Below are 27,938 nucleotides of genomic sequence, written 5' to 3'. Positions count from 1 at the left end.
TTGAAAGGGGAAACAAGGAGTTGATAAGAACACCGTGATGGGACAGAAGCAATCAGAAAGGGAAAATGCAATGTATATATACCCTTGACCTCTGGAGCCCCAGAAATCCAGAGAAAATTGTAGTAATTAATAAATTCTGCAAGATGGGAAAAAAATTAAACATGAAAAGCACGTGAACCTGGTGCTTGAGAGGGCTTGTGTGAACTTTCAGAATGGACAGGAACCATGGGAAAAAAGCCCAAGACACGGCAATGGAGAGCCAACACTGACATCAAGAAGACAAGCCCATAAGGAAAGTGACAAGAAAAAATTGTAAACTAGTAAAAATATTAATACAGAGAAAAGGGGAAACAAGCACTGGGTTGTGATGTTACATGTAAAAATGTGCTTAAGGAGGTTTGTGATCCAGCAGTTAGGGGTTTTCTTTACACTGAAAGAATTGCATATCTATATTCTGAATTAGCCCCATTTTTTTCATAGAATACAACATGTAGTTTCCCTAGTAAAAATGATTTTTTTTTCCCCAGGCATATCAGCCTGACTGTACTAATATAGCATGAATCACACTTTGGCAAAAGGATACTTCTAAAACATTAGGTTTTGTCTTTTTGGAAAAGAATATTCGAAGCGTGCAAAGGTGTAATGTGCAGGTTTATGAAATCCCCATTTGTCATTGATGCATTAAAAGGTTTTTCCTCATGGAACAGTTCATGTTGCCATCTGCAATGTTAGACAGGAACAATCTGGAACCAGATTTCCTACCAGGTCCTTCTTTGGGTTAAGAACAAGAGTATTGGAAATCTTCTAAAGCATCGTGAGTGAAAGGGGACATAACAGTGCAATAAAAGAAGTGATGTGTGATATAAATGAAACATGAATAAGCCCCTTGACCTAGATAGATCTCTTGGGTGTTTTTACTTCTCTGGGTTGCTATGGAACAATTCACTTTTGCCGCAGTCTTCCTCTGACAGTTTATGACTAGCTAATCTGCAAAGGTTTTTTGGTTTTGTTTTTTTTTTCTTTTTGGGTTTTTTTTTTTTTTTTGGTTTTTTTGGTTGGTTGTGTTTTGGTTTCTTTTCTGGATAGAAACTAGAAAAGATCCTTCTTAAGGAGATAGGATTTGTTCTCTCTCTCTGCCCACTGTGTTCTCCACAGGCTTCTCTTCTTACTAAGTCCTTATGCCAGTCCAGGATCTCCAGAGGGCTTTTGCATTGCAACAAACTCAGGAAAGGAAAATTCATGTCCACCCTGGGGCTCTGCTCTACCTTCATTCAGTGCTTGTCTCCTAGGTACCATCTCCCTACAGGAGTGGGATTTTTGGTGTGTTTCTCCCTCACTCCAAGTTTGACCTCATCCTGAAATTCAGGTCCTCCCACTTTTTTGCTCCGTAAGGTAATGTTATATCTCCTCATTTGGAAAATGTAACTTGATCAGACTTAATAAAAATAAAATATGAGAAATATGAGTCTGGCTCACAGTAGTCTCTCTGTTGCAGAATTCTGAGATGTTAGAGGCAGCCTCTTCAACAACTTATTTATACTTCAAAAAATTTAAAACTTCACTAAAGAACATGTACTTGAGCTTAATGTTACAGATTGATTAGCTTTTCCAAGCTAAAGAACTTGGCTATTCCTGTACTCAAAACAGCTCAAAATTTTCACGTGAGTGAAAATATTGTGCTATGAATTGTTTGCTTACCCTAATAAAAAGTGAGTGTCTAAATGGTCTTCATGGTCTTCTGTACAAGCTTTAGGTGAAGTTTTAGTATGGAGCAATAAGTGAAAAGAAGGACCTGCCAAAGTCAGTAGAAAATTTGCGAAAATCCTATTTCAGACTACTCAGTGTCTCATTATTTTTATATTATGGAGAATAAATCTATGCCATGTACAACACCAGGCTGAGAGAGTTGGGGGTGTTCAGTCTGGAGAAGAGAAGGCTGCAACGAGGAGACCTCAGAGCACCTTCCAGTGCCTGAAGGGGCTGCAGGAAAGCTGGGGAGGGACTTTCACTTTCATAGGGGCATGTAGTGATAGGACAAGGGATAATGTCTTTAAACTGGAAAAGGGGAGATTCAGGTTGGACATTAGAAGGAAATAGTTTGGTGTGAGGGTGCTGAGCCCCTGTGCCAGGTTTCCCAGAGAAGCTGTGGCTGCCCCATCCCTGGCAGTGTCTCAGCCCAGGTTGGATGGGGCTTGGAGCAACCTGGGCTGGTGGGAGGTGTCCCTGACCATGGCAGGGGGTGATTTAAGGTCCCTCCCAACCCAAACCAGACTGTGAGCTTGTGATTCTGTTTCTGTAACCCATTTGATATACAGATCTCTAGTGCCCACTGAAGCATTTTCACTACATGCAGGAGAGGGCACTGCAGCATGAGAGGAAAGCCTCCAGCCACCCTTCAGTACATCTGACTCATTATTTTTTTAAGAAATAATAAATATTAAATATAACAAGTCTATTTGTTAAGTATTATGTTTAATGCATTCTATTTTCACTACTATTTCTAGTGCAGAACACTAGGTATACAAAACTTGCATGCATTTTTGGATTTTCTATTTTAAATTTGCAGTTTTAATCCTACATTTTTATGTCAGAAATGGTGCAAATGCCTAGCATTTATACTTGTCTTTGTTTTAATATAGTGGGGGTTCTTAATCCAATAAAATATATTATGTACACTTTTTTCAGCCTGAAGAACACATTTAACTGTCGTATTTTAAGTCAGCAGGAACAAACTGACTTCTGATTCAGGTGACCCTAACGTGCTTCCCTAGCACATTGTGGACAGACAATGACCTTGACTCATAAACCCTTTCACCTCTTAAACAAGTGAAATTCAGATTTGAGACTTGATCTAATATTAAAATTAATAATTTTATTTTAATATAATTTAAATAAATTGCATTTATTTAAACCAAACCTGGCTCAGAAATTCCCTGTGCTGCAAATTGCTGGGAGCTGGGAAAGTACTAAGGAGAAGCACATATTCCTATGCTTCCTTAAATTCCTGTTAAGGCGTTGACCTAAGCCTTGCCAGAGACAGATGAGATGAAGCTTCGAGACAAACAGTTATAGATGCTTTTATGTTGCTCTTGTTAAGGATGGGTGATTTCTGTGTACGGGTAAAATATCTACAATTGCAGCTCTTATCTAAATAATTAGTAAAGGCTCAGAGTCTTTCTGCTTAGGATCATGGCACGTAACTAACAAAATCTTTCATCTTTGCTGCATGGACAGAAGAAAGAACCATTTGAAATGCAAGCTGAAGGTGACACCATTCCAGTGAGCTTGTGTGGGGGCTGATCTTGGGCAGCCACCGCATGCCCCTCTTTCATCACATCATCACATCACATCACATCACATCACATCACATCACATCACATCACATCACATCACATCACATCATCACATCACATCACATCACATCATCACATCACATCAATCACATCACATTACATTACATCACATCATCACATCAATCACATCACATCAATCACATCACATCCCCCTTCTCAACAGGACAGGGAGAGAAGATAAGATGGAAAAGTTCATGGGCCCAGATAAATACAAGGAGATTACTCACCAATTACTCACCTGTTACTGTGAAGGGTGGAACAGACTTGATGTGGGGGAAATTAATTTTTGTCTAATAAAATAAATTTAGAGGGTGAGAAACAAAGACAAATTGAAACCCCACCTTCTCTCCACCCCATTTTCCCAGGGTGCATGTCTGGTCTGCTCTTGTCCACAAGCTGTATGGACAATCTCTGCTTTGGCACCTGAGCACCTCCTCCCTCTCTTTCTTTGACCTGGGTGTTCACAAGCTGCTTTCTCACACTTTTTTCTTACTCCTCACCACTGTGTGTTGTTTTGCCCTTTCTTAAATGTTTTCACAGAGGCATCAGCTTTGCTGTGGGTTTACCTTTGGCTCATGGTGGATCCTTAGCAGAACTGCAAGGTACCAGATGTCCATCATGGGGCAGTCGTGCAGGCCCTTGGTACCAACACCCAATAGAGATCAGTAGCACAAAGCTGCTTTGATGCATCTTTCTGCCAAGGACCAATGTATGACAGCATCTGTTAATAGAAAACCAAAGGTTTTATTCAAACCCTTACCACCTGCATCATCCAGCAGATCTGGGTACTGCAGTGATTTCTGGATTTCTGGTGTGATTTCTGGATGATAAATAGCTTAGTTATATTCTGTATTCCTTCAAATATGTCAGTTTTAAAAACTCCTCAAACTCTTCTGTCTCAAGAAGTGCACATCTTCTATGAGACAGGCTGTCCAATTCCAGTCTCACCCAGCCAGAAACCCTATCCAGCTACTGATGCTGCACAGGTGCTGAAATATGTCTGTAACTTCAAGTCTCCTTTTGAATGAGTTAGGAGTATTTATACTCCTCCACAGCATCCTGGAAATAAGATCTTTAATTGTTTTGCAGGAAAAAAAGTCTTCTGCCTGTCTTGAAAGTAATATTGGCTGTCTTAAAATTGACTTTTTGAATCACATGAAATAGCTAAGAGTTCCCTTTTATATTTATTGCTTCACAGTCTACTGTTACATACTGTCTAATATTCAGTCAACAACTTCAAGTCCCACAGTCTATATTCAGAACTCCCTACACAGAAGCAGTACTGTGTTGCTGTCACACTCATTCCCATTCTCTAGAACTTATTTAAAATCTTACGTAGTATTTTAAGGCAAGAATTTAATACAATATCGAAGATGCCAGAACATTGTAGATTTATGCAAAATTATTTTTTCCTTTTCAAAGTTCCTTGTCCATCAGTTCCCTATATTCTATTTTTATTTGAACCTCTACTAAACCTAGAGTTTATGTATCTGCAGAATTAGCTGTTGCAGTGCTAAGATGTCATCTCTGAAAGAAAATGGTTCGTAGTCCACCATTTTTCTCATTCTGTGGGTTCCCTGTCACCACACAATGAACAGCAAATTCCACCTGCTGCTTCTTCAGAAAGGTTCAGGGCCAGAATAGTCCTTCCCTACTGCTATGACCCTGTACATGTCTCTGAGGTGGCCAGAGGTTAACATCAGTTATTTTATCTGGATAGAAAAAAATTTCAAAAGAAAAACTGTGTGTTAAAGAATTTTATGAGCCTACACACATTTTGGCAACAGGCACTGACAGTGTGGTAGCCAATGCCACTCACAAGCCTTCCTTGCTGTCACCTGCTGTCATTTGGCCTTGGCAGTGGCAACCCCTGCCTGGTCTGCAGTCAGCAGATTCTACCCCACATGCTTTGTTTGATGGTACCTGACCAGCATTTGCTGTCAGCAACAAGCACTGAAAAAGCCCCAAAATAGTATCAGATGAGAAAGCTCCACTTTACTCCTTCCTTCCCAACTCTTCTACTTTCTCCCCTGCTGAGTGGCACAGAGGGATGGGGAATGGGCTTTGGGCCAGTTCAGATCACTTTGTCCCTGCTGCTCCTTCCTTTTCATGCTCTTTCCCTTCTCTAGTGGGGGTCCTTTCCACCACAACACAATCTGTCATGAACTGCCCCAGTGTGGGTCCTTCCAATGGGCTGCCAGTCCTTCCTGAACTGCTCCAACATGGATTCCTGCAGGACACAGTTCCTGAGAGAAAACCTACTCCTGCCCGGGCTTCTCTCCTTGGGTTGCAGCTTGCATTAACACAAATCTGCTCTGACAAGGGGTTCTCCATGGGAAACTCCTGCATGGGCCCCTTGAGCACCTCCTCCCCTCCTTTTCTTCCCTGACTCTGGTGTCTGCACATCTATGTCTTGCACTTCCCCCCAAAATTCCTCTCTCACAGATGCCATGTACTACTTTTTATCCTTTCTTAAATATGTTATCAGTGATGCACCACCAGCTTCTCTCAGCTGTGTCCTGTGGGGGGTCTGTTGGAGCTGGCTGGAACCTCCCTCAGCCACCACTGCAGCTCCGTGGCTTTGCCTCGTCAGACCAAACCAGAACCTTGACTGGGTTTTACGGATCAGTGGTCCCTTTCATACCCCTACTCTTCCTTTGTTCCTCTTGATTCCCTTTCCTTTCACACTCCTGTAGTTGGTGTAGATTCATCAATGGGAGGAGATGGTAAGTGTCCACCTCAGCCCTGGGAGCAGCTGAACTTTAAGAACAATATAATATAAGAATATTAGGAGAGAAGCAGGTTTAGAGAAGTTAGAGGGTTCAGATTTTTTTCCAATTTTAAAAAGCACAGAGATACGTAATGTTTTCCAAATCTTGCTAATTTATCAGTAAAACCTAATCTTTTATACCTTCCTGTTCTCTTTGCAATACAATGCTTCCCACAGCCTGTTTTGCTTTTTTTTTTTAAGAAGAAAGAGGGCACTGTTCTTCCCCGGTGCCACCGGTAACAAACCAGCGTCTGACTCGCTGAGACACTGAGCACAATCTCACTGAGTGAGTGGGGAAAGTGCAGAGAGCTGATGGTGGTGGGCTCTGTGCCCTTGCTGTTGCTGCCCCGAGTAACGGGTGTGCATCCTGCTGAGGACCACGCTCTTGGACAGAAATCTTTATGGACTTCATATTAGAAGAAGTTTCGCTGCAGAAATTGGCTGGAAGCCCTGTTATCTCTGGTAATCAGACTGTACTTTCAGCAAGGGGAATGTTTAACTGTGGCAATAGCATCTAATGAGTTAGAAAGAATTCGTGATTGAAATGCAAATGTTTCCATCCAGGTGATAAGCATTCCTCATTAAGCATCCACCGAGGTGGATCTGGCCCTTTCAAGGGGAAGGAGTCCTTTGGTTTAAATTTAAGAATACTCAGAAAGCTGAAGTGAGCTCCTAGTCTTGGGCAAATCATCTTCACACACCATCCGTTGACTTTAAACACACAAAAAAATTTTAACCCGCATTAAAATGTTTGGTTTTTTTTTTCCAGGTGAAGGTATGATGTACACCAAAATGTCAGCTGGAATCTAGTTTTTCTACAAAGAGAGTTATGACAAATGAAAATATACCAGTATCAGGCAGTGTGCTTGGACATTATAATACTGCTGAATATTGCCTCTGGGTTTCAGTCTGCTTCAAACAGGCATCCTAATAACCAGCTATCAACAAATCCAGCTTGCCTAGTCCAAAAATTACCATGTAATGGAGAGTGCCAGTTTTATATAGGCAGTGGCAAAAGGAAATGAGATTATGCAGGAAATAAACATTAGTCAGGAAAGCAATTAATGTATTTAAGAGAAAACTCATGAAATGACAGAGGTGCAGTTTTCTCAAATCTTAAAAGTACTTCTGGTACTTAGAACAACTGAAATCAGTGTTAATTGCCCAAACTAAAAATTGCCAGTCCTAAGATTAAGCTGCACTAGCTATTATGTCTTGCATTGGCTGAGCTGCATTTCAAGAGGCTGTCTCTGAGCAGAATTTCAGAAATTCAGTCTTCATTGACTCTTCTGGTGGTCAGTGCAGACTGAATATCTCTATTCAGTAATAAGAAATACTATGTACTTTTTTTATATTGTAGAGGAAAAGAGACTATGAAGTGCAAGAGTGTCAGTGGTCAGTGTCTGCTCATTTAATTGCCCTCCACAGCCAAGGGAAGCTTTACCTGATGTTATTTGTGGACTGAGTTTTGCCTTGAAACCTCTCTTATCACAGCAGCTCCTGGGCATTGTCTCTGCTGGGATTATGACTCCAATGGAAATCACAGCTCACCACTAGTTCCTCCACCATCCTCATGGAGAAGCAGAGTGATGGATTACTGTGGTCCAGAGCAAACCAGCCAGGGACACCCTGTCCAGTGTACCCAAGACAGATCTGGGACATCTACAGGGAAACATTTCTGCTAAACAGGAAATCAAGCCCCCCTGAAGAAAGGCAATGAATCTGTATTTGGAGACTTCATTGTATTATTTGACTATTTATATACTTCAGTGAAAACTCTGCCTAACTAAAGATCATAGGAGGCAAGCCATTGCTGATCTTTATAAAAATAAATAAATATATATTTTGAAAATCTCAGTTTCAGGAAGAAATGAAGCTTGCTTTTGGGACCAGAATGTCCAGCTGTTCACCTTATGCACTGATAACCTGACATGTTCTTTGCTGTCTGTCCCTGAACAAGGAAACACTAGAAGTGCAGACTCCCAGTGCTTAAGCTTCTTGTTTAGGACACTGAAAACACAGTAGTCTAAACAGGTTATCAGCTAGTTCATCTCCTTATTTACTGACTCCTCCTACTTTACTGATGTCTGCAAAAGGACTTGAAATATTTGGAAAGCTGTTAGTTCTTTTAAGGAACAAAACAACACAGCTTCTCTGAGACCAAGATTTCATGATGTTTACACTCTTTTTGTCTTTCAAACCATTTGCCAGATGTGGATATAGTGCTCACGGACCTGTAACTTCTTAACCCATTATTAGTAGTCCCCAAAAATAAAGCTGCAGCTCTTGCTACCTCTACCATCTACTGTGGGTCTACTTTGAGATTTCTCACTTGGAAGTAAAACAAAGACAGCATTTAGTTGTGTGTCAGCCATATTTTGGCTGAATTTCTTCAGGCTTCTCAGCACAACTTCCCCGGGGTGTATTTAGCCTACCTGTCGACTTGTGTGTATTTTCCTGCTAAATTAGACTGTGGAATAATATTCTTGGGTTTGGGGAAAAAAGCATATATGGGGGCGTTATCACTCTGATACTGTCAATATTGAAGACAGCTTCCAGGAATCCATCTGTTGAGGTGCTGGTGTTGGATATCACAGATATCCTGCATATCAGGAGTTCCAATTAAAAAACAAACAAACAAAAAAACCAAACAACAAAACAACCCATCTCTAAATTGAGGAATTTGGAAACTAAATGACACTTACAGAGATATCCCTTGTAATTTTCCTTTCTGGGACATGTTTTTAACAGGTAACACCACAAATTTAGCTTTGCTTCACCAGGGTAACTCTGAGGGTGTCATTGTGAGAAAGAAAGAACTATCAAATAGCTAAATGTTCCACTGGCATACTCAAGTAGTACAGCACAACATGTCCAGATCAGCCTGTTGTGTAGAAATTAGTCTTCTATATTTGAGCTGGTATATATGAAAACTAGACATAAAGAAAATCAAATCATCTGCCCCTCACTGTCATGTAATTTTTATTCTCACATAATTTGCTTAGTTTCAATTTACATCTTCAAGCACTCACTACAACTTCTTATTTTTCCCCTGCTATTTCAAGTTTTAGACCCAAGTAAGGCATTTTTCTGTATATTTAAGAAGCAACTAAGTTCTGTCAAGCTGTTCCAGCAAGGAGTGCTGGGATTTTTCTAACCAAAGTGAGAGGATATTCAGAAAAACTATTTGTGCTACCCAAAACTAAAAGTAGGAGTATGTATTAGAGGCATTAATGCGTACTTCGTGCTTTGCAAGGGGTGAAAATAGAAACTATCAACTTTACAGTCAAATGAAATGGTCACATATTGCGGCATATCAGACATCTCAAGAACAGTCTTTAAACTCTTCATGCCCACAACAGGAGCCACACTGCCTAGCAGAGCAGAAATGAAACATTGCCTCTGCATATAGAGCATTCTGGTACCCTGTGTCCCTTCACACCTCTCTGCTAGCTGTATCTATACCCAGTGTGTCTCCTCCTTGCTGTTCTGAGTGCCTTACTCACAGATAATTATTATGCATTAGCATAGCTTAAATTGCCTGTCTCCCTCATGTCATTTTTTGTCTCATATAATCTTCTGAGAACAGTGCAGCCTCCTTATTTTATCAGCTATTTCATGGGTATTGCCAAGAGTATTGTTTTCAGTACAAATCCCATTCTCATATAGTTTTATTAACTTCCCTAGAGCTTCTGCCTGTTGAAGGGACATAAGGGACGTAAGCAGGTACATCAAGCTGTTCTGGACTTTCTGTTGCATATTTTTATATATTCCCTATTGATATGTCCTAGTGACACCCCTAAAAACACATCTAAGCTTGGAACATAAGGCTGTATTTACAATAGAATGATTCTAACTTTTAAGTGGCTTAAGAATTACGATTTCCTTGAAAAACTGTTTATAGGGTACCTTGTTATATGGGGCGAGAACACAGCAAAATTAGGAAGGCGTATTTTTCTTCATCCATGGGATTTTAGCTTAGATGAATAAAAACTCTTGGCTATTATCTTTACTCTTGGTTTTAAGGATATGACTCATTCAGTGAGTGAGTGGGTACAGAAGGAAGCAGAACAAAGTCCCTGTGGCTACTAAACAGCCAGATCTGAAAGCCACACAGATTTTAAAAACACCTGACTATAAATTAAACACTTTTTCTCTTCCCTCTTGAATTGAAACAGCACTCTGACATGCATCAGCTTGCTCTCCAGAACTGGATGCCCTAAGATGCTGCCAGCATCGTGCTGCAGGTGCAGCTTTCATGCCAGTGGCACACTTCCCACTGCCCTAAGGCTGCACACACTGACGTTCACTTTCCAGACACACCTGTGCTGGCACTCTTCCTGCCATTTCACAGTATGATTTATAATAGCTCCCCTCCTGACAGAACGCACTTTAAAAATCACGTTTTCTACTACTCTGTTGCAAGCTTTCAAAAGAACAATGTTCTCCCTCACACCTGCATTACTTGGTAGCTCTGGGCTGCTCACCACAGGCTGTTACACAGCAGAACAAGTCAATAAAATGGCCATATAAAAGGTGACTGTTTTGACTAGTAAAGGTTGAGTTTGGATCATATTAGGCTGGAATTGTGTGTGCTTTGATATGCAGAATAAACTGCCTCAGAAAGAAAGTGGCTCTAGAGCTGAGCTTCACCTGAGTTGCTTGCATGAAAGGCTGAAATCTTTGCAACTCTGTTTAAGACAAATTGTGTACACTTATCCTTCAACCTAGCATAAGCTATTATGCAACACACATATAATAAAAGAGGTCTATTTGATCTCTCAGACCAGCAGTAATTACACTTACAATGTTCAAAAATACCTACATTAATTGAGGTAATATTGTAAACAGCACAGAGAACAATTCTGTTTTCTGGGGGTTTTTGCATGCACTACAGAGAGACTATAGAGACATGCAGCTGTCAATGTACTTCACTTCAATAGGCCAACATAAATTTATAGTAACTAAATCTTTCCATTTACACTTGAGAGAGACAGATGTGTAAAAAAAAATCAATACCACAGTCCAACAAAGCAGTGTAATATTTAACAACAGGTCTGACAATGTCCACAAAGGAAACCTGGTATCAAGGGCACTAGCTGAAAACCTTTGTGAGAAAAGAAATGGACACAATCACTGAGTGGCACAAAACTGAGTGCCCCCCTTCCTCCTTTCATCCCTGGAATACACAGAACAAGCAAGACTCTAGGTTTGCACAGACTGGAGGTGGAGGTGGGACAGAGGCATTAGGGGATTTTATTATCTGCCCAGGAAACACAAAATAAAACCTCAAAACCATTTAAATTGTAAATGCAGGCCACAGGGCAATTGCTCTGCTCTGTTGATCTGTCCCTGCATTATTGCAAATACAAACACAGCCTTCTATAACCTTAGCATCATTGCAGAACAGAAGTAAGCTTGGCTTGGGTTTACATGCAACAAGAAGATGGCATAAGCATTTAGTGTAGTTAACAATTTCTGTACAGCTGACTTACTCTGAGGAAGCAGAGTAGCATCATCTGTGTAATATATATTTGCTACAAATACTGCCTTTTTCTGTAATTCCCTGCATTTCCATTTGCATTACTAGCAAGAAACACAAGAAGACTTTCAGGAACTGAAAACTCTGAACATCCCTTATCTGCTCGCGGTCCCTTTGTGTGTCAGAAGCTGAAGTTTCCTTGCTGGTGGGCAGGGTTGGGGAGCTGTGGGCAGGGTTGGGGAGCTGGTATTCCGCAGTGTGCTGAGGGCTGCCCCCCGCTGGCGCTCAGGTCTAAGTTGAAACAAGAGGCAGGTCTGGTAACCAAACCCAGCAACAGGCTAGAAACAACTTAACCTTGTGATACATAAATACATACACATTAGCAAAATACAAATAAAATATAATTATTAAGAATATGTTCTGCTGATAAAAGAGCAATTGTAAAGAAACTCACAAGATTTTTCTTTTTAATCTTTGCAGATAAAAGCAGATGGCCAGCCCACTACTTCAGTTACCTGAGTTTCCACTCAGGTTTTGAGGATCCAAACATCTGGCACCAGGACTGTGCTTGGCTAGTGCTCCCAAAAACTCACCACAGCAACCCTGGGAGTGCACTTGCCCTGAGCCCTTGCAGAGCACTCCTTGCTGTTTCAGCAATCTGTGTACCTTCCAGGCCTGCCTTTCTCCAAGGACTCGTCCGCACTCAAGCTGCCGGAGCCTCTGCCTTTCCTCATGGGACAACTCCCTCAGGATCTGATGATGCTGGTGGTGGATTCTTACTGGTGTTCTCTCTGGGGAACAGAACCAGGAGGCTGACCTGGGCACTGTTGCCAGTATTATCTGCATCACTTTTTCCCCAAATTTAACTGTAAAATAAGTGCTGAGAGAGCTACAGGGCTACATTAGTCTCCCCCTAAGCACCCTGCACAGCCTAAATAATTTACTGTGATTCACAGCCCAGACCTACTGTGGCTAATCAGCTTTTGCCTGGTAGATCCATCTCCAACCTAAAGGATTAGTTTTAATTAAATAGAAGATTAGCAGGAGTAAGTTTTCCCCTGAGATTTTTCAACTCTATTGTGATTTTTACATAGTGCAGTCTAAGCCAATTTAACCAGCCTTAATTTAGATTTTCTGCCTATATTTTTTCATGCTGTCAGAAATTCAGTATAGATCAAAACTAAGCCTGCACTTGTAAGCACTGGCTTACTTCTATAACAATCTTTGTATCAACTGCTTACTATTAGACTGTGGAAATTGGATTTTGCTTCATGAAATTTTCATGCTGTTTTCATGAATATCCTAACAACTAATCAGTACATAACAAACTGATGAGAAATCATCAAGGCATGCAAGTCCTAAATCCCATTTACTGTCTCAAAATTCACAGCATTTTAAAATAAACACTGAGATGCATTGTGAAAAATCTATCAGCTCCCTGAAGCAAAAGCTGGCACAGATAACCAGGTGCTGATATTTTGGTAGGGTAATCAATCACTCTGAAGTTAGAAAGGAACAGCTCATTTACCTCTTTTCCCTGAGAAGCAAAGAAGGGAATAGGCTGGATGGGGCTTGGAGCAACCTGGTTTAGTGGGAAGTGTCCCTGCCCATGGCAGAGGAGCAGGAGCCAGACAGTATTTAAGGTCTCTTACACCCTTCTGTGAGTCTGTGATTCTATGACTATTATATTTGGTATCTCACCTGGTAAACAAGTTCAGTGTTTGCAATGGTACAACCAAGGTCTGCTGGCATTGCCACTGATGGCATCAGATAACCCATTGTAGGTAGCCCAACTTGTGGCTGTACACACTGTAGTTTTCTCATGAAGGTGCAAAGCTGGAAGACAATCTGTTGTCTAAACCAGTAATATTAAATATTAACAATTATTTGAAGTAACAGCTGCCTCTTTGCCAAAAAAAAAAAAAAAAGAATACAACAGGGCTTTTAGGTTCTGGAGAGCTCAATGGTTATAGCTTAGTTGAGGCTCTCACTGGGAGCCTTAACACTAATATGAGCTGCAGGAGGAGCAGGGGAATTGTCTGTAAGAAATGGTCCTTAGCTTTTTTAAGCCATATTGCCAGGCTGGTGTGCTCCTGTCATATTTGATGGGTAACTAGCAGTCCCAGGGCCAGATGGAAAGTGGCAGGCGTGTTCCTGGGACCTTGGCCATAGATAGAAACCCTGGTCCCCTGATATACTTCTGGTACCTACATGGGAGAAGCAGTGGCAGCCTGGGAAGCTAGAGCAGTTAGGAAAAGATGTTTCAATACATGCTGTGCTCAGTGGTGATTTATTTGGATTTATTTATTTTTCCTTTCTGATGCAGAGTTCATTTGCCAGAGTTGCAAATGTACCCAAGAACTGCTGGGTATTGCTGCCTTGCACCACGCTGAGATACCCTTTGTGCGCCTTAGGTAGTTCAACTCAACAGTCAGGTTTTATTCTTGCCTCTGTCCAGGCTAGAGATGCTGACCTGGTCATTATGTATTTCTGTTTCTTCAGCTTCCTTTTGGTGAAGAAAAATTGGCATTTGGGTGTATACAGCACTGGGTTCTAATATACCTTTTTTAAAAACGGCCTTATCTGCCACCTGTAAATCAGATCAGGACTGTGGTTATACAATAGCCCTTGACTTGGAAGGTGGTTAAAAGCTCGAGAAGGAAAGGTCACACATGCCACACAGTCACACTCACTGTGTGAATACTGCACTGTGCAGTCAGACACTGGGTTGAGAAAGCAAAACCATCTGCTTCCACAAATTATTTCTTTTTTCCATCTTAAGCATCTGTGCTAGTCACAGTACCCACCATGCTCATTAATACTCCCTTTTGGCACTGCATCAGAATCAGATTATTTCTTTTCCAAGCTGTCATATTCAGCTTCCAAAGCATTAGAGAAAAATGTGTGCTTTAAATGATGAAGTCTCAAAGCATGAACTTTTGGTATTTTGGGATTGATTTCAGGTGCAGCAAATCAATTCAGTACTTTATTTAAATCTGAATGTTACAGTGACTTTCACATTTACTGTTCTATTTTATTGGCTTGTTCTAAATTAGCTCTTTCTATAAAAAATGAAAAGAGGAAAATCCTCTTCACAAAAAGGCATTTTCATCAGCTCAGGCATTCGCTATTGTGACCCAGCAGTCCCAAGGTTAAGGGCAGGTTGCTCCCAGGTCCTTAAATGTCTCCAGAGGAGGGCAACCAAGCTGGTGATGGGCTGGAAAGAATGTTCTGTAAGGAGTGACTGAGGCCTCTGGGTTTGCCTTGTTTGGAGAAAAGGAGGCTGAGGGGCAGCCTCATGGCTCTCTGCAGCCTCCTGAGGAGGGGACACAGAGAGGGAGGGGCTAAGCTCTTCTTCTTGGGAAGAACACCTGGGAAATGGTTCAAAGGGATGCCTGGGAGTGGCTGTGCCAGAGAAGTTTTTGACTGGACATAAGTAAACATTTCTTTACCACAAAGATGGTCAAACACTGAAACAGGCTTTCTAGTGAGGTGGTTGATGCCCCAGCCCTGTTAGTGCAGAAGAGGTATTCGGATAATGCCCTTCATAACATGCTTAAACTTTTGGTCAGCTCTGAAGTGGTCAGGCAGTTGAACTAGATGATCACTGTAGGTCCCTTCCAAATGAAAAGTGTTTTTCTTTTACCTTTCCCTTTCCTTTTCCCTTTCCCTTTCCTTTTCTCTTCTTCTCTCCCCTCCCCTCTTTTCTCTTTTCTCTTTTCTCTTTTCTCTTTTCTCTTTTCTCTTTTCTCTTTTCTCTTTTCTCTTTTCTCTTTTCTCTTTTCTCTTTTCTCTTTTCTCTTTTCTCTTTTCTCTTTTTTCTCTCCTCTCCTCCTCTCTCCTCTCTCCTTTCTCCTCTCCTCTCCTCTCCTCTCCTCAATGTCATGCTGTGCTGATCTTGGTGCTTTACCACCAAGTATGTTCCTCTGTGGAATGGAACATCCAGCACTGGAAATGTAAACTGGTCCTTGAAGTCCTTTGTGCAGCTGTAAATTCTGCTCTCAATGAAGATGTGGCTCTACTGACTTGATAGGGCATTAATGGCAATTTTGGTGGCAAAATACACAGAAATTCAATGTCCCTTCCTTCACCTGCAGCTGTGGCAGAGCTACAGAACCATAGGAAGATCTGTGTCAGAAGGAAAGCAGAGACAACACTTGCAGCTTGGGTACAGCTAATGTGACACCATGCTGCCAAATGAACAACTTCCCTGCACATAACTCATTTCCCTCTGCCAAAAGCAGACTGTGAGGCAGTGGCAGGGCTGGCTGCCCCGCAGTGCAGGGAGCAGTGGAATCTGCCATGTTTCATTACAGCTGGGCCAGGGAGATGGCTGTGATAATGGACTGCTCAGCACCACGGATCATTGCACACATAGGAGTTTGTAAGTGGTCTTCCCCAGTTCTTATGTACCAACACCTTCAGGATAGCTGAGATTATTTTACGTTGTGTTATCACAAATATCAGTGAGAAAGAGCTGGGCAGAATAAGAGCAGCAAAAGGCTGTAATCTTCCTGTCAAGGGGTAGTGAGGCAGTAACCCTTCAGCCATGTGCAGTCACTGGCCTCTGCTGGGGTTATTCTGGTGGTGAGTGAACAGCTACACATTTAAGGAGAATTGTACTTCCCTAATATAACAATTCTATTATTTGCTGTGAGGGTGCTGAGCCCCTGTGCCAGGTTTCCCAGAGAAGCTGTGGCTGCCCCATCCCTGGCAGTGTCTCAGCCCAGGTTGAATGGGGCTTGGAGCAACCTGGGCTGGTGGGAGGTGTCCCTGACCATGGCAGGAGTGGCAGTGGAGGAGCTTTAAGGTCCCTTCCAACCCAAATCAGTCTGGCATTCTGTGACTATATCATTGCTGTATTCACTTGCAGCTCCAGGGCAGGAGGAGTCCGAAAGCATTTCTATAGGGGCTTTAAAAATGCAAAGATCAGGAATCCCTCCAGGCACCTGGAGATCAAGACACTGAAAGGGCAAGAGAAAAATAGCACTGTGGTTTTTGGTGTTGCAAATGGGGAATGGGGAGGTGGCTTGTCCAAAGTAAAACTGGGTCTGTGTAGGTGACAGAAAAATAATATAAACCCTGCCTCATCCTTAGGGACCAGACCATCCTCTTTTGTGCCTGGACTAGAGCAGGCATTTGTTACTAGAGCACGGCTTGATGTGCAGGCACTTGCCCACCCACACATGTATCTTCAGGGGAAGCAGACTGTGAACACTGCTGAGGAGACCTTCACACAGATCCTGCCTTCAAAGGGTGGGAGTGGTTTGACCCCTGTAATATATAGGGAAGGTTAGGTATCCTGCAGGTGACCTCCTGGGCTTCCTCCTGCAGCTCCAGCATAATGTATGCATGCTACTGGAGTGCGTAAGACCATGCTTAGGAAACAGATAATACTAATTCCTGTGTCAAGGTGGCTGCAAATTCTGTGACTCTGTAGAGTAACACAACAGTCTTTTCTTAAGGCAGATTCAGTTCAGAGATCATGGTTGTTTCAGAACACCCTCTCTTCTGATAGTGCTCTCATGTCCTTTGTTTCATGCCCATGGGGACCTGGAGCCAGGCTGCCCTCCAGATGGAAACCCTGCACTGTGCCAGCCTGGCAGAGCAGTGCTCCAAACCTCTGCCTTGATGGCATGAGGGAAGTTTGGCTTTTTCCTTAGGTTTGCTGTGAAGCAGACTGTGTTGCAGTGCTTTATGGCTTTAGTAAAACATGCTCCAGAGAAGGAAATTCACAGCTGTTATTTACTTTCATAAAACAAATAAATTCATAAAACAAGATTTACTGTGCTGCAGGGTCTTTCTTTCCATTGAGCCCATCACCAAGTATCCACCACTGCAGTGACCCAGGTCCCATTTCAGCCTTTGCTGACTGAAGGTGCTGTCTGGGGTCTCCTACATCCATGCTATCACTTTGGTCCAGCTACTAAAGTGCAAGCAAACCAGTGTTACAAAAATACATACAGCTTCTCCCTCCAAAAATACATTTGTCAAAACATATACCAGCTACTGCCCTTCAAGCAAAAGCCTTTTGGGGGAGAGGGACTGGACTGAGAAGGGCAGAGATAGATGTCAAGGAAGAAAGAAAGCTTCACACCAGTCTGTCTGTCATGGTCTGACCACGTAGCCCTGGTAGCATGGCATAGCACTGAGGAGTAAAAGTCCATGAGCTCTGTAATGAGTTTGCCAGGCCTCACCACCACAGGTTGTCACCTCTGCTCTGTCCAAACTTGGTGACACCCACCTGCAGCTCCCTCTTACTCAGCTGACAGCAATTTTTTCAAATTCACCAGGTGTCTGTACCTAATCTGCTTTACTTTTTTTACTCTGTGTGGTACAGCCATAGTTTTACACTGCACAGTGAGTTGAAAAGCAATCACATCCTGGGCTGCTTTAGCAAGAGCAGCCAACAGGCCCAGGGTAACAAGCACTGCCTGCTGCTCAGCCCTCTGCTTTCTGGTCCCCAGAAATATAAGAAAGCTATCAAGAAACTGGGGAGAGTGTAATAAAGAGGTTCAAAGGTGGGGCTGAGCATGTGACATAAGGAGACAGGTGAGGTGAGCTGGGCTGGATGACCCAATAGCTGCCTACAGGTACTTGCAAGGGAGTTAAGATGCTGTCATATAGATAGCCCATCAGTACAACATAGAAAAGATATAAACTTCCCCTCTGCTTGGCCCATTGTTTCCTTGTTTTGTCCTGTCTGTCTGTGTGTTCCATTTGTCTTATTCTCATATTCATCATCTGTGCTGATGATTTTGAGCAGAGTGCTGTCTGGTCTGTACTTGTGCAGCTGACAGCAAAACAGAGCTGCAGTTTGTGTTCACACCTGAATCCTGGATATCACACTATTGAAGCTGCTAATAGTAGTCCATTCTGCAGGCACTATAGGTAACAGCATAGAAATAACTACAAAGATGTAAAACAAACAGAAAAGACAGGAATTTTCACGTTACCTAAAGACAAAACATGAGCTGTTGTCCAATATTCACTCATTAGCTGCAGCTGTCTGAGGGAGAGAAATGTGCCTGAATGAGCCGTGATGTCTATGCCACATCCAACCAATGCTGGGCCTAGGAACTTCTGTAGTGATTTCTTCTTCCATGCTGATTAACAGGACAATTTCTTTCTTTCACACACATTTACAGAGACAGCAAATTACCTTCTGGAACTGGTGTGCACAAATGCTCTATTCAGCCTGGATAAGAGGATTTCAGACTATGTGTAAAACAATGAATGAATCCTAGTTGATTCTTCCATTCACCTTTTGAATGCTCCTGGTCCTGGGACCATGAACACTGCTCAGCCCACAGATGCAATCTGCCTGGAAACAGGATCAAGTCACCAACAGCTTAGGGGAAGAATTGCTACGAAAACGTCAGGATGAAGTCCTATAATATCTGACAAAACAGTTTAAATGATTTAAAAAATTGACTTTTTGCTTGTGTTTCTTAGGAGAAGAAAATGGTGCAGTAGTGTGTGAATTTCCTTGTCATTTAGGCACTGCAGAATAGACAGCCACGAACAGTTTGGGCCCTGACTCCAAGTACTGGCAAATAACAGAATGTGATACAACAAAATAAGGGAAAGTGTCATCTTCTTTCCTTCATATTAATTAAAGCAAAAAATTATCTCTCTTTTCTGACCAATATCTTACTCTAAGCCCTAGAAAGAATCTTCAAAAATTCTTTTAACATTTCAAGTCAGTTTGTATGTTCTGACATGAGTGAATGCAAAACACCACACACCACTTCCAAAAGCAATCATAAGGGTGAGTAAAGGCAGGAGTATCTTGAATTGAGAGGAATTCTAAAATAAATCACACTGAAAAATAGATTTTTGTTTGAAAAATCTCCTGGATTAAAAAAATAAATTAGCAAATTACAAAGAAAAAGTAAAAAAAAATCATCCACCAAAGGTCCTGGGAGTCTGAGAAGGACCCTGCTGACTAGAAGCCAGCCAATGATATTTCAATTTACAAGAAGGGTGTGAAGGAAGACTGAGGAAACTGCAGACCTGTTAGTGTAACCTCAGTTTCTGGAAAAATTTTGGAGATTATACTAGGTACTCTTGAAAAGCTTTTAAAGAATAATGCAAAATGCAAATTAAAAATACAACCGTGAGTCCCTTGTAACCCTTATTCCAGAAAAAGAAATATTTTTATTCCAAAAATAAACATGAGCCCTTAGGTATTTTTCCTAACATAAGAACTGATGGTAAGAGAGGCTTGTCTCTGTCCACTGGCTCTTCTTCCATAAAAACTATACGTTCTGCAGAAGTAGTATCCTCACAGCATTTTAAGCAGTTCACTTGGGATTAACAGTGAAGGTTGGGAAGAATAAAGTCCTGGAACTGCTGCTCTGTGACAGCACCCAGAAAAAATAATGGTTTTCATTTTTTCATGCATCTTGTGAACTTAACACGTTCAGCTGTCCCTCTTGAGATTTCAGACCTGTCTCTCTGGAAAGAAAGGGAGAACATTTGGTCTGCGTACAGAGGAAGAAAATAGGGTTAAAGTAGGACTCGATCTAGAAACTCTTACTGGCAGCATCTGCTTCCACCAGAAATCTGTTGCTGGCACACGGCCTATGCCAGCTTTGATCATGGGCACTCTTGCTATCAGAATGAAACAGGAGCAGAAATGTCTGGTATATTTAAATAAGGAGTAATATGGAGGAGATAATTAGGAAATATATATTCTCCCCATCTCCTAACAGAAAGATGAAAGACAGTTAATGAACAAAGGCAAGAATTTAATACAAGGAACTACATTATGCAACATATGATTAGACTGAGGAAATTACTGCCTCGGGAAGTTCTTGAGGTCAAGAAAGTAACAGCATTCATAATAGGATTGGCTACTATCAAGAACATCTGAAGATGTGACCAAACATCAATCAGAATGTTGAAAAGTATATTATAACCTTTATGAGAGACAAAGCTGAGTTAAAGCAATTACCACAGTTCATAAATGAAGGGCAGATGAGAATTTTGGATTATATTATTTGTCCTCATATTTCATGGCACAGGAAATTCTCAGGCATCAGAATCTCAGAATGGCTAAAACATTTCAGACGTCAAGACAGTAAGGTGTAAGCCACTGAGGTCAGGAAAGCCTTCTAGCAACGTCTGTTTCTACTGTCTTAGATTTTTTTCTGTTGTTACCAGCTAGAGTAGAATAAAGAGTCTTTTCCATTTCTGTGAAATGCTTGAGTGTAACTCATCTCTGGGTGTGTCTGGGCACACTGGCAATCCCTAAATTCAAGTGACTGAGAAGGAACAGAAACCCCTGCTGCCTTCCACTGGCTCTGCTCTGGGTGGTCATCAGCACCTGGGGAGGGGGAATGTGATGTGACTGAGGTTGTGCAGTCACAGTTCAGCCTCTCTGCAGAAGCAGCGTGTCTCAAAAGTGCTGTACTCCCAAAAACTGGCTGGGAAGCCTTCCACATGTGGGCGAGAGTCACTCAGCTTCACACTGGCCTGGTAGCTGCTTTGTTCTTAAATGTGACATTCAGACATCTGCACTGTTTCATTGTTAATGGATGTCTACAGATGACGTAAGTAAAAGATAATTCACTAATTTATTGGTATCAGAAGAAATCACATTTTAATGGATCAGTAAGCAGCTTTCTTGTGCTAATTCTTCCATATGACAAAATTAGAAAGAAAAATTCTGTGAATACAGAAGAATGGGTACACAGGCCATGGTCCTTGCTTCCTGATTCTGCTTGTGCAAGTTATCCCAGCAAACAGGAACTTAGGGAAAAGGTGTGTTGGGTTTCAGTGGATTTAGGTGCCTCAAGGGAGGGAAGATCATTGACTATTCACAGGCACAGTGAACCAGAGAGGCACAATCCAGTTATTACCTCCCATCTGAGTGTGATAGAAGAGTGTTCCTGCGAACTGGACAGTGTCCAGCTACCCTTGGGGTCTGTTCCATGTGAGCAGGCAGTAGATGCTCACAGAAGGCACGAGGCTGTATAACCATATTGGATGTAAAGATACTGAAGAAGAGAGTGGATCAGGCCAAACTGTTTGTGTGAATTTACTTTATGTAGAATTAGAACTTGTAATATATGTTAATGAATTTGTGTTCATAACCAGTAGAATTCAGGGATAAACTAAGAAAGAAGTGACCAAAAGCAGATGAGACATGTCAAGACCCTAACGGGATTAACTTCTGTCTTGGAGATAATTAGAAGTGTAAGTCCTGGCACCACTGAGACAGCTGGGCACTGGGGAGTGTAAACACAGGCACGAAAGGCAGGATGAGGCTGCCAGAACTAGCAGATAAGGGGAAGTTTTATTGCAAGGGTCCAATTATCCTCTATAACAAGGGGATGAAGTCATCAAGAGCAAGAAAGGTAAAAAGTTCAACCCTGAGGAAGACTTCGTTACTTCATCTGAAGACCCCCAAAGACCCCCGAACACATCCCCAAAAAGACAACTCCGCCCAGACTCCACCTGTTATGAATATGTATGTAAGGATGATGTAACCTACCCTTTTACTGTATAAATATCCTAACCCTTTCCCTTAACCCTTGGAACTCTTTGTCCAGCACGAGCTGGGGGTTCCCCAGATCCGAAAATAAATACCTTTGCTGTTTACAGACTCAAACTCTGTCTCTAAACAGTTTTGTTTGGCCTTTTTCGGCTTCAATACACAGATGCATGCAGCTGCCAGTCATGCAGTGGATGGCATTCATGGGCCAAAAGAAGTGTTTCCATCACTACATTTAATCTGTCTCACTGGGTTTCTCTGCTTTGAGCTTCTCTAATCTGTTCTTCAACACATTCATATAGCTGACAGAGGTCCCTGCAGTGAGGTCTGCTGGCTCACTACAGGTGTATCTGTGTGACACCTCTCCTTGCTGAATGGTGCTAACCCACCTCACCTGCAGCCTCCACCACACCCATGGACCCAAGAGCTCTGAAACAGAGCCCTCGTCTCAGCCCTTGGCCTCATTCCCTCTCTGAACTTCGCTGAAGCAGTCTCCTGCTTAACCACTGTCATGTTTGTGTCTGGCCATCTCTGACCCCCTTTGCTCTGGTCTGGTCTTATCTGGATCTCAACATGGGAGCTGACTTCTTTGCCTCACCTCAGCCTGGCCTTGGCCCTTATTCTGATTTTGAATAAGCAATAAATAAAAATGTAATTTTCTCAGGTAAGCATTGTCAATGAGAGCCTTGATTGTATTTTGGAGAGAAATGTATGTAGCCTGAGTGATCAGCATGCTTTTCTATCCCTGTTCACGCTTGTGTTTCTCTGGCCAGTAATTTGTGAGGAGTGTCTCTAATCTACCAGGTCTAGGTTAATTTTCTCTGATATATCCTATTTATCCATATGCCATTCCAGTTCTGTTGCTGAGTGCTATTTCTGTAGGTTTGCCTCATATAGATATCAAAACCTATGGGCCTGTCATGCCTTGCATCCTTCAGTTTTGCATCTCCTTCCATTCCTTTGATACTGGGGCTGATTTGTGTAACCTAGTACCTAACACTTTGTCAAGTTCACACTGGAGTTCTGTTAGTTTCTGGGTGAATACCTGATTGTTCTTGTGATTTAATCCTCTTCAACTTCTCTGTTTCAACAGCCTCTACTGATATTTCTTTCTGAAGCAGTCCTTCCTCTTCCTCTCTGGAGGAATGCACTGGTGTGGGAGCTCCTACACACGGAACACTGATGCTGAGAATTAGTTTAATTTTAGTTCTACAGCCTTATTTTCTGTGAGTACTCCACATGTTAATCATCTGTCAATGTCAAGACTTTCTAGTAAGTTTGATTGAAAAAGTATTTACTATTACATTCTAATTCTTTAAAAAGGTTACTGAGGAATAACTTTTTGATCTTATGATTCTCCAGTTAACAGAGCTTATGTTAGTTTTTGTTCTGCTTGTCTAGACAGACCTTCCACTTCTTCAAATATTTAATTTTCTTTTTAGTCTCCTTTACTCTGTTCTTAAATGACTTTACCTTTTTCAGTGTTGTAGTTTTAGAGAAACAAGGTTTTTAAAATCTATTTACTCTGGCCTGCATATATGGTATTTTCTACATTCTACCTCCCAGTCCTTTATCCTTTTGGCTGCTCTTTTTAGCAGACAGCTCCATCTCTTTGCTCCCTGCTTTGAAGAACATGTATCTGTTCTGGTTCTATGAAGGGTTAGAAGTTAAGTATACTGTGGTTATCACTGGAGAGTGTCACTTCTATGCAGCGTACATTAGCACAAAATAATGAGAACTAGTACCTTTAAATCACAATAAAAAAGACCTGAAATAACATGCTGTAAACAAATCAAGGTTTCAACCTTGAGGGAGACTCAAGTGGTGCAACTGTGGTACAGCCTTCTTCACTTTGTATCAGACCTCAATGATAGTGAACTGGAAAAATGGTAGCTAATGTATTTTAAAAGATAAAACCACCCAATCAGTTTTCAGTGCACAGAAACTTCTGTGAATATTTAATGCATGAACCCAACACATGTAGGACCAGAAAACTGCTACAAAGTAAATTTCTACTGGTATTTATCTCTTTTTTGTAGGGTTGGTTTTCTGAGATTTTTGGTTGTTTGGGTTTGGTAGGTTTTTTGAGCCTCATAGTTGAAAGATACTGGATCCTGTCAAGATTTTCAGGATTGTTGTGGTCTGACCCCAGTGGGCAGTGCATCCCCCCCAGCCACTGGCTCACCCCTGGGGTGGGGAGGGCTGAGATAAAGAAAGTTTCACAGGTAAAGCCAAACTCTGTGCTCCAGCAGAGCTACACCAGGAATTCCTCCTCTTCCCCTGTGGTAGGCAGGTGCTGGGCTGTCCCAGGGCAGGGGGGCTCAAGCACACCTGGCCCTGACTTGGGAGGACAAACACCAAAGCCACTGCCAGCATCCCCCTGTGGGCTGGGACATCCAGACCCAGAGACCCATGCACACTGCTGTGAAGAACATCAGCTCGATGCCAGACAAAACCAGCATGAGGACTGAAATAAATAACTGGATGAGAAATATTTTGTTAGTGGTGGAAGTTCTTGTGCAGAAGGGAAAGCTGCAGATACAGGCACCAGTGTGACTCAGAAAAGGACTCGCAGCCCAGGCTCCTGGTGCTCTGTCCTAGGACCCTGACCCCTGGGTTACACCTTTGAGCTTTGCTGTGGGTTGTTGTGGACTACACCTACCATGGAGCAGTGGCTTTAACCAGATACTTAAACCTAGCAGTGATTCCTGACTGCATCAAGCTCTCTATGAAAGTATGTTTTAGCAATATTTAAAGTATGCTGGCAAAGGATTCCTGCTGCTGGGTGCAGAACTAAGCATCTATTTCCCATGTATTTTCTTAGTAACATTAATCTGCATAATACCTTGTCTCTTCAGTATGTTACATTGTTAGAGTCTAATGCTTCTCACTCTTTACTGTAGGCTTAACACCATGCAGACTTGCAGCATGTGTTCTTTTCTGTCAATCTTAGCAGAATGCAGAAAGCTATTTCCCAAAGAATTTACTAAAAACTTTGGACAAAAATAACAAAACAAACAAACAACCAAAACCAAACCAAATCAAAACAAAAAAACCCCAAACAAAACAAAAAACCACCTAAAAACCCCAACAACCTGAAGGACATCAGTTTGGTCCTGGAAAGAGATAGCTTTCAGCTGTGTAGATTACCTCTGGGTAGGAACTCAAAGCTTGTAAATGGAGAATAAGCATAGTTTTCAATTTATTTTCTGTGGATGTATGTTAGCTGTTATATTGAAAATATAATGCCCTAATTCTGAGTTTAAACACACCCCCCCCCCCGCAAAAAACCCCAAACCAAACACAGAAGAGATTCTTTGATTTGTCGAGCATCCCTCCCCTCAATAATCAGCCTAGTCATGTGGTTGCTTCTCTTTCTCAGGGACAATAATTTATATGTTCACCTGGGATGACAGACCTCATTCCATATTTTCAGTGAAAGTTCACAGATGAACCACAGCACTCTCTATGCATCATTAATTGTTCATAAGCTTATCTCTAATGACTACTGTCATAGTAAGTGGATATAACAGTCAGGTGATAATGTTTGAAAGCACACAAAATAATCCACAGCTCAGTGGCAGTACTCAGACTGGTAATAACAGACTGTACAACTCTCCTGACCAGGTCTTTGCTAATTGAAACAGAACAAATGGACCTTTAAAATTATCTAATTGGTAATGGGAATAAAAAGAAGTGAAGGTGACCTCTCAGACAACTGTTGATGCAGAGCTGAAGAGGAGCCTGATGCCTCACAGGGAGTGGCACCGAGGAGAATCTGAGTACTGCAGGAATGGGCACAGTAAAAAGGAGAGGAGTGCTGACACAGGGACAGCCCAGGAGCAGGAGAGAACAGAGGATTAATTATAATCATCCCTCTGCTCCTGTAAGTAAAGAATCACACAAGGAACTTGTTTCAGCTTCTTCATGAAAACTTACTCGTTTTTATTTGCCTGTGAACTGAGCCCTTCAAGACTTTCTGATTGAGACAAAAATTTACTGCGTATTTGTCACACAGCATATAGGGGTATGTGGGATTCTTTGTATGACTAACGTCTGATCTGTTTTCCTTGTGGAAACTCTTCGTGCTCAATTCAGGATTAATCCAGTTTTACATTGTTTTCCCAGGCAGAACTGGAGAAGACATAATTACAAGTTACACTTATGATGATGGGTTCTTAGCTTGTTAAGATTTCTTTAAACCTCAGATTTAAAAGATAAGCAGTTCTTTTCTGAAGCCAACAAACATGCTTCAAAATTAAGAAGGTTTAAATATTAATCTCTGCTGATACAATTAATAAAAAGATCAGTATGAGAATAGAAACAGTTGTACCGTACAGAAAATTGAACAGTGAGAATGAGAACATGCTTTCTGTTTTCTACGGAAAGTGGATAAAGAGAAAAGGAAGAGACTGGGATAACAACCCACTGGAGAGAGAAACATTACTGCAAGACAGATACCATAGTACAAGACATGCAACAGTGTGTTGTGTCAAGCCTTAAGCAATGAAAGCTACAAGTTTAGAGTACATTACAAAAACTCTCTTGACATCAATTCTTTGAGGCTTCACTACCTCACAGCAACTCCTCACAGCCAAAGCTGCAGGGTTATTTTTCACTGCATGTCGCTGCTATTTGGTAATTACTCCGAGCAACTGTGCTGCAATGCAGCTGCTCCCCCTTCCCCACCATGGTCATCCTGTGCCTCAGAAGCTGAACAGCCACTGCTTTGGTCTCTTTGGGTCCAAGCGCTCCCCAGTATGGTACTGAGGACAAACATTCACAGATTCCATCTTTGAACTTGATCTACTCTAAGCCTGGACTTTGTCCAAGTTCAAGATTTTGGAGTCTCATGTCTGAGATGCAGCAACCCCACATACCAGGGCAAGTAGGCAGGGGCTGGCTGCTGAGGGAAAGGGAAAAGGGTGTAAAAGGTTCCTTTTGTGGAAAAGTGTCTGGGGGTCATGGTGGACAAGTCAAACAGGACACATCACTGTGCCTTGCAAAAAAGCCAATGGTGACCTGGGCTGTGCCAGTGAGACCACAGCCAGCCAAGGAAGGAGGTAATGGTTCCCTCTGGTGAGGCCCCATATGGCCCAGTCTGGGGTTCCCCAGTATAGGGCAGACCTGGGTGCAGGGCATGGAGCCTAGTGGATGCCATTGGGCTGGCTGGGGCTAGAACTCAGCATGGGAGAGAAGGAGGTTATACCATGGCACCTTAAGGTCACAGTGTCATGTTCTCAGCCTTGCCTTTGTTTTGTTCTTCTTGGTGATCCTACACATATTGGATAAATCCCCTCTCACACAGCAGTAAGGGCACTGCAATGGTTCCTGAACACTGCACCATGCCTCAGGTTGCGGAGTGGGAATCGGTTCTTTCTGCTCACAGTCCTCTTGCTGTGTTAACTAACAACACTGATACTAAGGAGTCTTGAACTGAAGACCATACTGGCCAGACCAGAGCCCAAGGACCACAATAGTGCTCAGATCGAGGAATCAGAGAGATGATTGATGTGTACAGTCAGCCAATGGATGAATCAGCCTTTGCACTGAGCCTTGCTGCTTTCTTGTCTACATTAGATTTCCCATTGGTACCATGTATATCCGTGGCATTTGTTCACTGGCAAGTACCAGAGTGATCCCAGCCTTACAGTTCCCTAAGAGAGACAGACAAGTACAGAGATATCCTGCAGAGAGATAGACAGGCATTTTTTGTGTATTAACAAGGCAAGCTCCATGAAAATAAACATACTGAAGATTTTATCTTTAAGACAGCAGAGCTGGAGAGCAGGAAGTTCCTATTTTCGAGTATTATGCTTAAATGGTTTATCA

This window comes from Calypte anna, chromosome 5A, assembly GCF_003957555.1.
Source record: "Calypte anna isolate BGI_N300 chromosome 5A, bCalAnn1_v1.p, whole genome shotgun sequence".
NCBI classification, from domain to species: domain Eukaryota; kingdom Metazoa; phylum Chordata; class Aves; order Apodiformes; family Trochilidae; genus Calypte; species Calypte anna.
The sequence above is the reverse complement of the archived record's forward strand: the minus strand, read 5'-3'. Positions refer to the sequence as shown.